Genomic DNA, 11,208 nt, shown 5'->3' on the forward strand with positions numbered 1-11,208 from the left:
TACTTTTTATCTCCTTCTTTTTCACAATGCTCACGTGTAACTTCTTCAAAAGCAGCAGAAAGTTTGAAAGTTGATCTTCTCTATCTTGGCCAGCTCTTTCATGCAAAGCCAAGGTGTTAATATGGGTTGTGCAGCTGTTGAAGATGCAAAAAGAAGTTGTTGCGTCTTTCGTATTACGTTACACATGCATATCCTCTGACACGGAGTTCTCAAGATCAGATCGAAACTTAAAATCTATGCCTAAACTGCAAAAATTATGGCTCCCTAAAGCAGTAGTGTATGTTGCTCGTCTTATTTGTCCTACAATTCCAAGTTAAATGGAATGTATTCAAGCATGCTTGCTTGTTTGCAAACACAATGCCTTTTTCAATGCTTGCCTTCAACTCCGGCTTCAGAGCTTCTAGGGCTTTCTGTTCATACTCAGTGAGCCCCTCAAGAACTGAGGAAATCACTGCTTCAACACCTTGCTTCCCAAGTTTAATCCTAGATGCAAAGAAAGGTAATTCTGTCAGTTCAAACTGAATATAGGAACACTTGTACACATCTGGATCACCATCAAGTGCACGGAGAGAAGATTCAACAAATCTCGCAACAGCATAAGCCATGGACAGTGTTGCAGATCCAGCACCTGCTTTTGCTTCCATAACTTCAGTTCCCGTGTTCTGAATTCTAACCGTTATCCCTTCGATCTCCTCCTGGGTGAATGTTACAGAAGGCTTTGTTTTGGACAGTAATGGAAGAATGGTGATCCCAGCATGACCTCCAACAACTGGCACATCAACATCGATAAGTCTTAGATTCTTTTTCTGAGCAACAAAAGTGTTTGCTCTAACAACATCCAAGGTGGTGACACCAAAGAGCTTTTTAGGATCATATACACCTTTCTTCTTGAGCACCTCAGCGGCAATGGGTACAGTTGAATTTACAGGGTTACTGATGATTTGAATGAAAGCATTGGGACAGTTATCTGCAACAGCTTCTACCAAGGTCCTCACTATACCAGCATTGATGTTGAAAAGGTCATCTCGAGTCATGCCTGGCTTTCTTGGAACTCCTGCCGGGATGACCACGACATCCACACCCTTCAAAGAATTTTCCAATTCAGCTGGCCCGGTAAAATCTAGAACCTGTGCTGGAGTGTTACAGTGGCTGAGATCTGCAGCAACTCCTTTCACATTTGCAATATCATAAAGATGCAAACCAGAAATCAAAGGAGACATTTTAATCAACAGTGAAAGAGGTTGTCCAATCCCTCCCGCAGATCCAAGAATAGCAACCTTAAATGTTGATTCCCGAATCTGACCAGCTTTCTGAACAATCTGTTGATTTTCTGTTGACTTTGACCTGCAAACTGAAGACCAAAGAACTGCATTTGTCTCATGACTAAAGAAAGATGCTTTAGATTCGCAAGCTACACCAGCTTTCAGGCCACTGAAATTCTGGAAAACCTTCTTCGTAGGAAAGCTGACTACGGAAGACTAGAGTCCAGCCCCACATCGCCGAGTTTCACTAATGGGTGCTAGAAACCCAGAGACCGAAACTGAACTCATGGACAATGTTGCAGATGCCATTGTACTCTTCAACACCAGGAGCTTTCAGCCAAAAGATGGGTTCAACTATGGACAATGTGTTCTGTGCGATTCTCCTCAGCTATGAATCAATCTCCTCAACTGACCAGCTGAGCCACAGACTTGCTGTTTTCCTCTGGATGGAGATATGGTCCCCAATCCTGCTTGAAAAGATAAACAGAGATACTCGCTTATGGATGTTGCAAGTCTATGGAGCCGATTTGATACGAAACTGGGCGCAAGACAACAATTTTTTGGGCTCTGTCGCTGTGTGGGTAGCGCCCCTGCCCAATGGGTAGCACACACCTAAGTGTGTAGCGCCTATGTATTTTTACACTGGCCAGCGGGGCCCAGTGCATAGCGCCCACCTGAGTGCATAGCGCACAGACCCAACGCGTAGCGCACACCTCCAAACGCTGTCCACGGGTATGCAAACACGGCTTCGGCCTTCCAAATCTGCAATTCGACCTCTGCCTTGCGGATTTCTTGCAAATGAATTTGTTTGCCATGTTTTATACATGAAGAAAATATCTCATCAAATCAAATTTAATTTCAAATTTATTTGATAACCCACTTTCATAATGTTTCTGCACTTTGATATTTGGTCATTTAATACAATGCTTTTCCTTTGGCTTTTCTGAGTTTTTGGACTGATAACTTTGCTGTCTTTTGCAGGGATCCGGCACTTGGCTTAGGAAAAGATAACCAAGGCTGCTTCTGAAATATTTCAAGGCAGGAGACTCTAAAATATAGATTTATTACAAACATTAAAATTTGAAAATTTCCTTTTCAAAACAAAGTTTTGAAAAAGAAATATCCTCGAACATGATGAAAATCTTGAAATGAAGCTTATTGGAAATCTTCCTCTGGCCCGCAGGTATTATGAAGCACCTTGAGAACAATAACTTGCACCTAGCCCTAAATACCAAATTAACTCCTTGCTGACCTAGACATCAAACAGGAATGTACATAACGAGAAATGAACTTTGATAATTTGACTCTGACAGCAAACTGGCAAGACGAAGCCTAACAGTTACAAGTCAGTGTGTTGGGTACAACAAGGTAAGGTAAATGGTATATTGTTATGTTTATTTATGCACTGACAGATGTGTGTTTATGGCAGTATGATGCAAGGGATTACATGGCAAAAGATACTACCACGAAATCTTGAAGAAGGCTCAGGTTGAGTTTTCCCTTGGAAGCATTTGGAACCACGGGGTTGAGTGATGGTGTTTGTTGCTAGTTTTGTGCTTTTGATGCTTTGTGGTTTCTTTTTTCTTGATTTTTGGTTCTTTTTATGTCTATTCCATGGACATATCACTATTTTTATGGTGCCATATTGATATTGGGATTTCATGGTTTTCTTTTTGTTTGTTTCTTGTTCTTGCCTTTTATATTTTAAGGGTCTTGGGAACTGGATGGGGAAAGAGGAAAGTTAATGGAGCTCAAGGAGAGTTGAATGAAATCTAATAGGTAATGTAAGACCCAGATGAATCATGGTGCATGTATAAGGGGTAATTGAAGGCAAGAATATGATAGCTAGCTAGATTGATTGTGCCCATTGGGATAAAAGGATGGTGGCAGGTTAGTCATGAGAAATGTAACAAGAAAGGTAGAGTAAAGGATATTGCACATGTGGTGTTGTGTACATATGGTGTTGTGTCCATGGTGTACATGTGGTGTTGCGTACATATGGTGTTGTGTACATGTTGTACATATGGTGTTGTGTGCATGTGGTGTTGTGTACATGTGATACATGTGGTGTTGTGTGCATGTGGTGATATGGTGACGTGTACACATTGTATAGGTGGTGTTGTGTACATGTGGTGTCGTTTACATGTTGTGAAGGTTGTGTTGTGTACATGTTGTGTTGTGTACACGTTGTGAAGGTGATGCTATGTAAATGTGGTGTTGTGTACATGTTGCGTTGTGTACACGTTGTGCAAGTGATGCTATGTAATATGGTGTTGTGTACACGTTGTGCAAGTGATGCTATGTAATATGGTGTTGTGTACATGTCATACACAAAGTGTTGTGCACATGTGGTATTGTATTATGTGTATTGTATAGTTGTTGTATCGTGACATGTGTATTCATTGTGTTGTACTCAGTGTACGTATATGTGTTTTGATGTACACTGGGTGTAAGTGTTTGTGGTGTGTTGTATATCGGGTGTAGGTGTATGTATTGTGGTACACTGTGTGTGGGTGTATGAGCTTGATGTACACTATGTGTATGTGTACGTGGTTGAAGAGAAGAAAAGGAATTGGATGCTTTTCGGGTGTGGAGACCGGTTTAGTGTGTGTACGAAAAGGACAAGAACAAAGGTAGAAGCAAAGGACGATTGGGAGTTAAGTATCAATATTTTATTTAGTTTTAATTATGCATGTGATCTGTGACTCTAATTTATGGTGGTTACATGTGATCTATGATTTTGATTTATGATGGTTTCGTTTCGAGCTAACTGGATGTGATAAGTTTATACATGATGATTTGATCAAACAGCTAGGTTGACTTGTTGTGACAGGAAGTAAATAGAATTGCAAGTGTACCTTATTGACGGGGAACTAATGAGATGTGATTTCAATTTATTTCAATTCCTTTTAGTCTAATGGAAATTATGTGCTTGGTGAAGGAAATCATGGGAAATGCCTGGTTTGGGTGGTTGAAAGTGACTGCAAGAATGTTAGGAGCAGTAGTAAAAGGAATTGGAACATGCAATGATATGTTGGTAAATCATTCAGGAGCAGGGTCATTGTGGGACAATGGTACCCAATAGTGTTCATTGACTTCCACGAGCATGTTATGACCAGTATGATGGTTTTTACGTAGGGATACGCCTTAGTTTTTTGACCTTCTAATGCGAGGAAACCTTGCTAAGGGATGGATCGCCTAAGGGACTGTGTAGTAGAGGAGGGGATGCCAGCAGAACTTGGAAGGTGTGTGACTGCATGGAAGGGGTTGACCAAATTTCCCGAGGGACTATGTAGAAGAGAAGGGAAGGCTAGGGAATGGATTTGTTTTGGTAATTAGCACTAGACATTGGATGTCGACTTTGATTTTGGTAGTGGATTTTGGACTTCTTGGGAAGGAGGTGAATCCTGGCACTACTTTGAGGGTGGAGGTGTGAGCCTCTAGATTCCCTTGTTGATTAATGCAAACATCATATCCTTTTATTTGTTGGTTAAGCAAATGCGCATATGTATATGTATATATTACTATAAATACTATATTGATTTGTGGTTATAAATCTCCATAAACAGTATGATTATTTGTTGGTCGAAGCCAATGTGCATGAGTATATGTGGTTTTTATTGTAAATATCGTAATGAGTTGTGTTATAAAGCTCCAGTAAACAGTATGATGCCATTTTTTCAGCAAATGTCATTGTAAGTACTACAATGAGTTGGGTTATAAAGTTCCATAGGTAGTATGTTTTGTTTTCAGTGGATTGCTGGTCATAGGTGTCATTGAACACCGAGGACGGTGTTCCCCCAAGGGAGAGGGATTTGTAATAGCCCATGCTTAATTTTCCATGTAAAAAATATAAGACTAAGGTCATGGGACACATATTCCAAGTTGAATGGTGGGAAAGACATCCTAGTGGGTGTCACTTTCAGATTATTTATGGCTAAGGAAATTGGCAAAGACAAAGAGGCATTAATTGGAATTTTATTTATGAAAATAAAGGAAAATAGGAGAAAAGGAAGGTGAAAGGTCACAAATTTTCATGAGAGGGAAATAAAAGGAAAATGAATAAAATAGAGGCCTCAATGATAAAAAGGCTTCTGAGGATCAATTCATAGACTTTTGTCAGTTCTATGGTGGAGCTTTCTCTCTATTCTCTCCCTCTCTTACTATTTCACACTTAGAGTTTTCTTGGAGCACTCTTGGAGAATTTTGGCATACTTTGGATTTGGAGAAAGAAGGAAAAGGAAAGCAGGAAAGCGCAAGAGAACAGGTTGATCAGTAGCTACAACGAGATTTCCTTGTAGGTAATAGGTTACATGTATGATCTCCTTGTTGATTTAAGGATGCATGGTATATGCATGTGATTATTTGGTTATGATCTATCATTAGCATGGAGGAATGTCGGGATTGAAAGTGGTTTTAGCCTTACCTTACCATTTGTTAGATAGCCATGGTGTTGTGGGTTTTCCCATTTATTTGTTTTCTGATTGGTGCTCATAATTCCTTTTGGTTGTGGGTTGGAAAAAAAGCTTTGGAGCCCTTGGTGGGTTTAGTTACTAGTCCTGGAGTCGGGTTGGGCAAATGCTCTGGAGCCCTGGAAGTTTGTGGGTTGAGTTACTAGTTCCTAGAGCCCTGGACAGCTGGGTAGAAATTGATCTAGTTGTTGTTAGCGACGTCTGACCATGAGGTGGAATCATTGGTTGAGGATTGAGATAATTTTGCCTCTAGAAGCCCTTGTTTGGTTTTGTTTGGTTTATTCCATGAGAAGCCACATTCACACTTGGAATATGTTGTGAGGGTGATTGGCTTAAAGAAATGTTTGGTTCAGCCCAATCTATGGTTAGGTGGTAGATGGAAGTCCTTCACTTGGTTGGCATTTTCATATGTTTCATATGAGGTATTTTCTATTTTGATCTATGAGCATATGTATTGATTATGTTGGTGATATTATGGTTGAGTTGTCATAGTTTATATGTTGGTTATTTGTTTATTATATGTTGGTTATATGATGTATATTGTATATGTCTCTTGACACATTCGATGAATATATTAATGGTTGATGAATGCATGGACCAATAAGTGTTGTTATAGTTATGTGGAAAAGGCATAGGGCCTTCTTGGTTATTCTCAGGTGAACCTCAGACTATTATGATCATATATGCATTCATGACATGTAGCTTATATGTTCGCCATATGTTTGATGAAATGATTGTCATGGTTAGGCCTGGTTAGGTCAAGTGTTTGATCAAGTTTTGTATGAATGGATGTGTCTTGATGTTATTTATCATTCTCGAAAGTCTCGCTAAGTATTGGGAAGTGTTATAGATGCTAGCCTTTGGCTTAGAATCTAGGACCGCACCCTCTTAACTGGAAGTTTTAGGCCATAATCGCACCCTTAGAGGCGTATGCATGCAGTTGGAGGCCTATAACCGCATGGACACCTTTTCATGCATGCGGTTGTGGGCCCAATGCACTAAAACAACAATATAGCTCGAGATTTTTGCACTTGGGATGATTCATTGGCCTCTAAGTGTCTTGTAAACCTTGTAGGATGTCAGTTTGTGGTTGGTAAATTCTAACTGTCAACCCCACTTCCTTAATTGGATATAAGATTCTGGGTCATGTCATAGTAGCTTTTCATCTCATGTTTACCCTCGCAGGCCAATGAAATTGGGTAAATGTGGGAGGGGTGGTTACAGCTTGATGTAACTCTAGTTTTCACAGTGGATCAGTGTAAGCTATAGATCTTACCCAAATAATCTGACAAACAGTTTCCTTATCCAAATGGCCTCACATGCTGCAATAAATGCAGCTATATATTGTTTGACATTGGATAAACAAATGTTCCCCACATGTTTCATGACATGGACTAACTGCCTCTCATGGATCCTTATTTCTGGTGATGAAATTGTTGACTAACACCTGTGGGTTTTGGTCTAACGAAATTGTGATTCCAACAAGTGGTATCAGAGCCAAAGGTCTCGAGTTCGAATCACACCCGGCTCGCGCTGGGGGGGGATATTGTTGGGCATTGGATAATCCAACGCTCCCCACTTGTTTCATGACATGGCTTAACTGCCTCTCGTGGATCTATTAACTCTATTGATGCGTCCGTTTACTAACACTTGCAGGTTTTAGTGTAACGGAAATCATGATTCCTATCAAGTGGTATCAGAGCATGGGTCACAAGTTCAATACACACTCAAATCGTGTTGGGGGGGATATTGTTGGACATTGGATAAAACAATGCTCCCTGTGTGTTTTGTGACATGGACTAACTACCTCTCGTGGATCATTATCTATGGCGATGTGATCGTTGACTAATGCTTGTGGGTTTTGGTCTAACGGAAATCGTGATTCTTATCATATACTTAGCCCTATTGAGCTCAATGCAACTAATCTTTGCTTCCTGTTAAACCAGGAAACTGTTGTTGATCCAACACTAGATACATAGCCTAAAGTGCTCTTCCAATCTATAGAGATACCTACCCAATATGCATTTGTGAATCCATCCAAATTCACTCCATCCACTTGTGTATCCCACAATCCAAATTCAACTATGCCCTTGAGATACCTTAAAACATGTTTTGCGACAACTCAATGAAGTTTCTTGGGCTTAAACATGAACTGAATAAGAGAGTTTACTACAACAACCCAATGAAATTTCTTGGGCTCAACCATGAACTAACTAAGATATTCTACTACAAAACAAATTCCAAGTGACATGTTCACCGAGTACATAAGCGACTGAATCAACTTCTTGTAAAGTGTGGGGTTCACTAGCTCTAAATTAGATGTATCCATTTTCCTACAGTTTGTGACTAGAGGCGTAGACATGGGCCTACAGTCCTACATCCCAAATCTCCTCAAGATCTCAATGATGTACTTGCCCTACCCTTGTAATATCTCTACATCCCCTTAACATACCGTCAATCCAAGGAAACAGTGCATAAGCCCTAGATATTTCATCTCAAGCTCACATGCAATATCTCTCTTGCATTCATGGATGAGCTTCTCTAACCCTATCATGAACAAAGCATCAACATATATTACTAGAATGATCGGTTCACCTCTAATAGTGATGTAGTAAAGGTTAGAATTTTCCTCACTCTTTGTGATTCCCAATCATTGTAGCTAGTTGTTAATGCATGCATGTCATGCCTATGGAGCCTTCTTGAGCCCATATAGATCCCTCTTCAACATACACACATGTATCTCCCTACTGTGTACCTTAAACTTGTTTTGTTGCTTGATATATATCTCCTTCTCAACAACTTCATTGAGGAATGTTGTCTTTACATCCATCTAGTGGATCCTCCACCCCATCAATGTTGCAACTGATAATATTTTCCTGATGAACGACTATTTGCCCATAGAGGCAAATGTCTCATCATATTCTACATCTTCCTTTTGTGGGAAATCGCTGGCCACAAATCTTGCCTTGAATTTCTCAATGCTCCAATCAACTCCATGCTTGATCATATGGATCCAACATGATCCCACCACATATTTTTTCTTATGCCTCTGCACCACCTCCCATACATCATTCTTCATTATGGAGGCATACTCCTCCACTATGGCATCTCTACACACCTTCTGTGTGGTTTCCTCCTGGTATTCGGAAGGCTCAGCCTCCAACAACTCTGACATTAAGCTCATATACCCTATGTACCATTATGGTGGTCTGCTATCTCAAAATGAAGTCTTAGGAGCTCTAAATTACTCTTGAGCTTCTCTGATCACATGATCTTCCCATCTCACCATCCTTATCCCTGTGTTAGGAGTCACAGGGTGGGGGGGTTACTCTCACTCCTTCTCATGTGTGTCCAACTCGACTTTATTCTTCTTGACTTACCCATCATTTTTTTTTACTGTTATCTGAGGAACTGGATGAGCTTCACGCTTGGGAGCCTGTTGCTCCTCCTTCTGTACTGAAATCTTCTCATTGTCAAGGGACTTCCTTGTAGCCCTTTCTTCCTCAAACTTCATGTCTTTGTGGATGACTGTCTTCTCGAGCGTTGGTACATATATTTTGTATGCTTTATAAGTCTCATTGCATCCCACAAAGATGTCATTATCTATAGTGGGCTCCATTTTCAACCTATTCTCAACTGGTACATGATAGCACACTAGACTACCAAATATCCTAAAATGAGATACATCTGGTCTTTTTCCTATGAAGGCTTCCTCTGGTGTGACTTTCCCCAACACTTCATGTGGTATATTGTTCTACAGGTAAACTGTAATGTTTCATTCTTCTTCCATTGAAACATAAATAGCTCTTGATCATGCAACATGGGTTTTGCCACTCCAACTATGGCTCTAATTGTGTGCTCTTCCACCTTGTTCTGCTGAGGATTATAAGGTGTAGTAAGCTCCCCCCTGATGCCCTCCTTGGCACAAAATTATTTGCAGGCATTGGAGGTATATTCCCCTCCATTATCTGATCTCAGCGCCTTAATTTTCTTTCTAGTCTAGTTCTCCACCAACACTTTAAACTCCAAGAATTTTTAGAAGGTCTCGTCCTATTTCTTTGTGAATAATATCTCGGTCTTTCTCGAAAAATCATCAATGAAGGTGATATAATACTTGTACCCACTTAGGGATACAGAAGACATGGGCCCACACTGATCCAAAAGGGATCCAAGAAACCCTCTAAGTCTTCAGAAATCAAAACAATCGCAAAAGAAGAAGTTTAGAAACATCAGATTACACTATCAGGAGGCAAAAATATGAAGAAAACAGTGAAAACAGGCTTATCAACGGTCAAAAGGAATAATGCACAGAAGCCATCGGATTTGGCCGATCAACGATCCAAATCCGATCGGCATATCGCAACTCGGCAAAGGCTATCGGAGGCTATCGAAGGCAGTCACATAAATGTTGCGATAGCGATCAGCGGGGTCAACAAGGACCGTCGATCAAGTGCGCATATTGACAGCCCACATTAACCCACCATATCACATCAACAGATTACAGCGGAAGCACTTACAACAGTCTGAGGCTCATGCGAAATGCGATTGCGACAAGTCGCATCGCAACATCGCATCAGAATATTACAATGGAGCAGGGCCGATATAAACATAACTCGTGATAGCCGGACCCGATAACATTATAAACGATGTTTGATATGATTTGAGATTCGGAAAATAGGGTTTTCCTTTATATTTGTGTTTTTCGTTAAATAAACGAAATACAAGGGATAAAGCGTCGATGCGATGAAATTGAACCTGCAAGGGTTTATCAATGCTATTGTATATTATTTCAAGTCCGATGTAAGCGGGATTTTCATGTTTAATGTATTTTTAAATAAAAAGGGAAATCACGAAACAAGCGGGATTTCGGGCGGGCCGTGGGCGGTAAGAGGTTTTGGCCGGGCTCCGCCCGAGCCCATACATTGGCTGCCACATGTCCAGGCCCTGGAGAGAGAAAACCACACCTTTTGGGTGGTTAACTCCAATATGCATGGGCAGCCCGAAATGAACCACAGTCGTTGGATCCAGATCTCCGAGATCAACGGTGGATATGCGATGTCGACATAAAGGCGGATCTGATAGGAGTTATAAGGCAAAATTGATAACATTTGAAATCCGATAAATGGAAGTTTGGCGATTTTTCACAGTTTTTAATGTATTTCTATGTGAACATAGAGAACATTGTTTCTGGGGATTTCAAAGGCCTGATGACCCATTTCGTTACAGAACAGGTGGCCACCATCCCTGAAAGCGTTTAGCAATGATTGCTAACGCTCAGAGGGGGATCTAAGCGGACAGAGGTCGGGAAGCCAGAGAGCCCGAGAAGGTGAAACGAACAGATAGCGTCGATTGGCTTTAAAGCCACAGATTGACAGAAAACAGAGCAGGCAGTGCTGAGACAGAGCAAAGACAAAGACAGAGAGTGATAGAGAGAGTCTATGTACTTAAAGAGGCTTGAGGGGTTCAAGCAAAAC

At 40.7% G+C, this 11,208-nt stretch overlaps 1 pseudogene; it reads right to left on the minus strand.

The window, feature by feature from the left end:
- Window positions 1–254: 254 nt before the first annotated feature.
- Window positions 255–1,739, minus strand: LOC149254897 (malate dehydrogenase, chloroplastic pseudogene; annotated as a pseudogene).
- Window positions 1,740–11,208: the final 9,469 nt, after the last annotated feature.

Source organism: Pinus tabuliformis, chromosome 7 (assembly GCF_031772625.1).
Source record: "Pinus tabuliformis cultivar Carrire ecotype Pingquan chromosome 7, CPIR1, whole genome shotgun sequence".
NCBI classification, from domain to species: Eukaryota; Viridiplantae; Streptophyta; class Pinopsida; order Pinales; family Pinaceae; genus Pinus; species Pinus tabuliformis.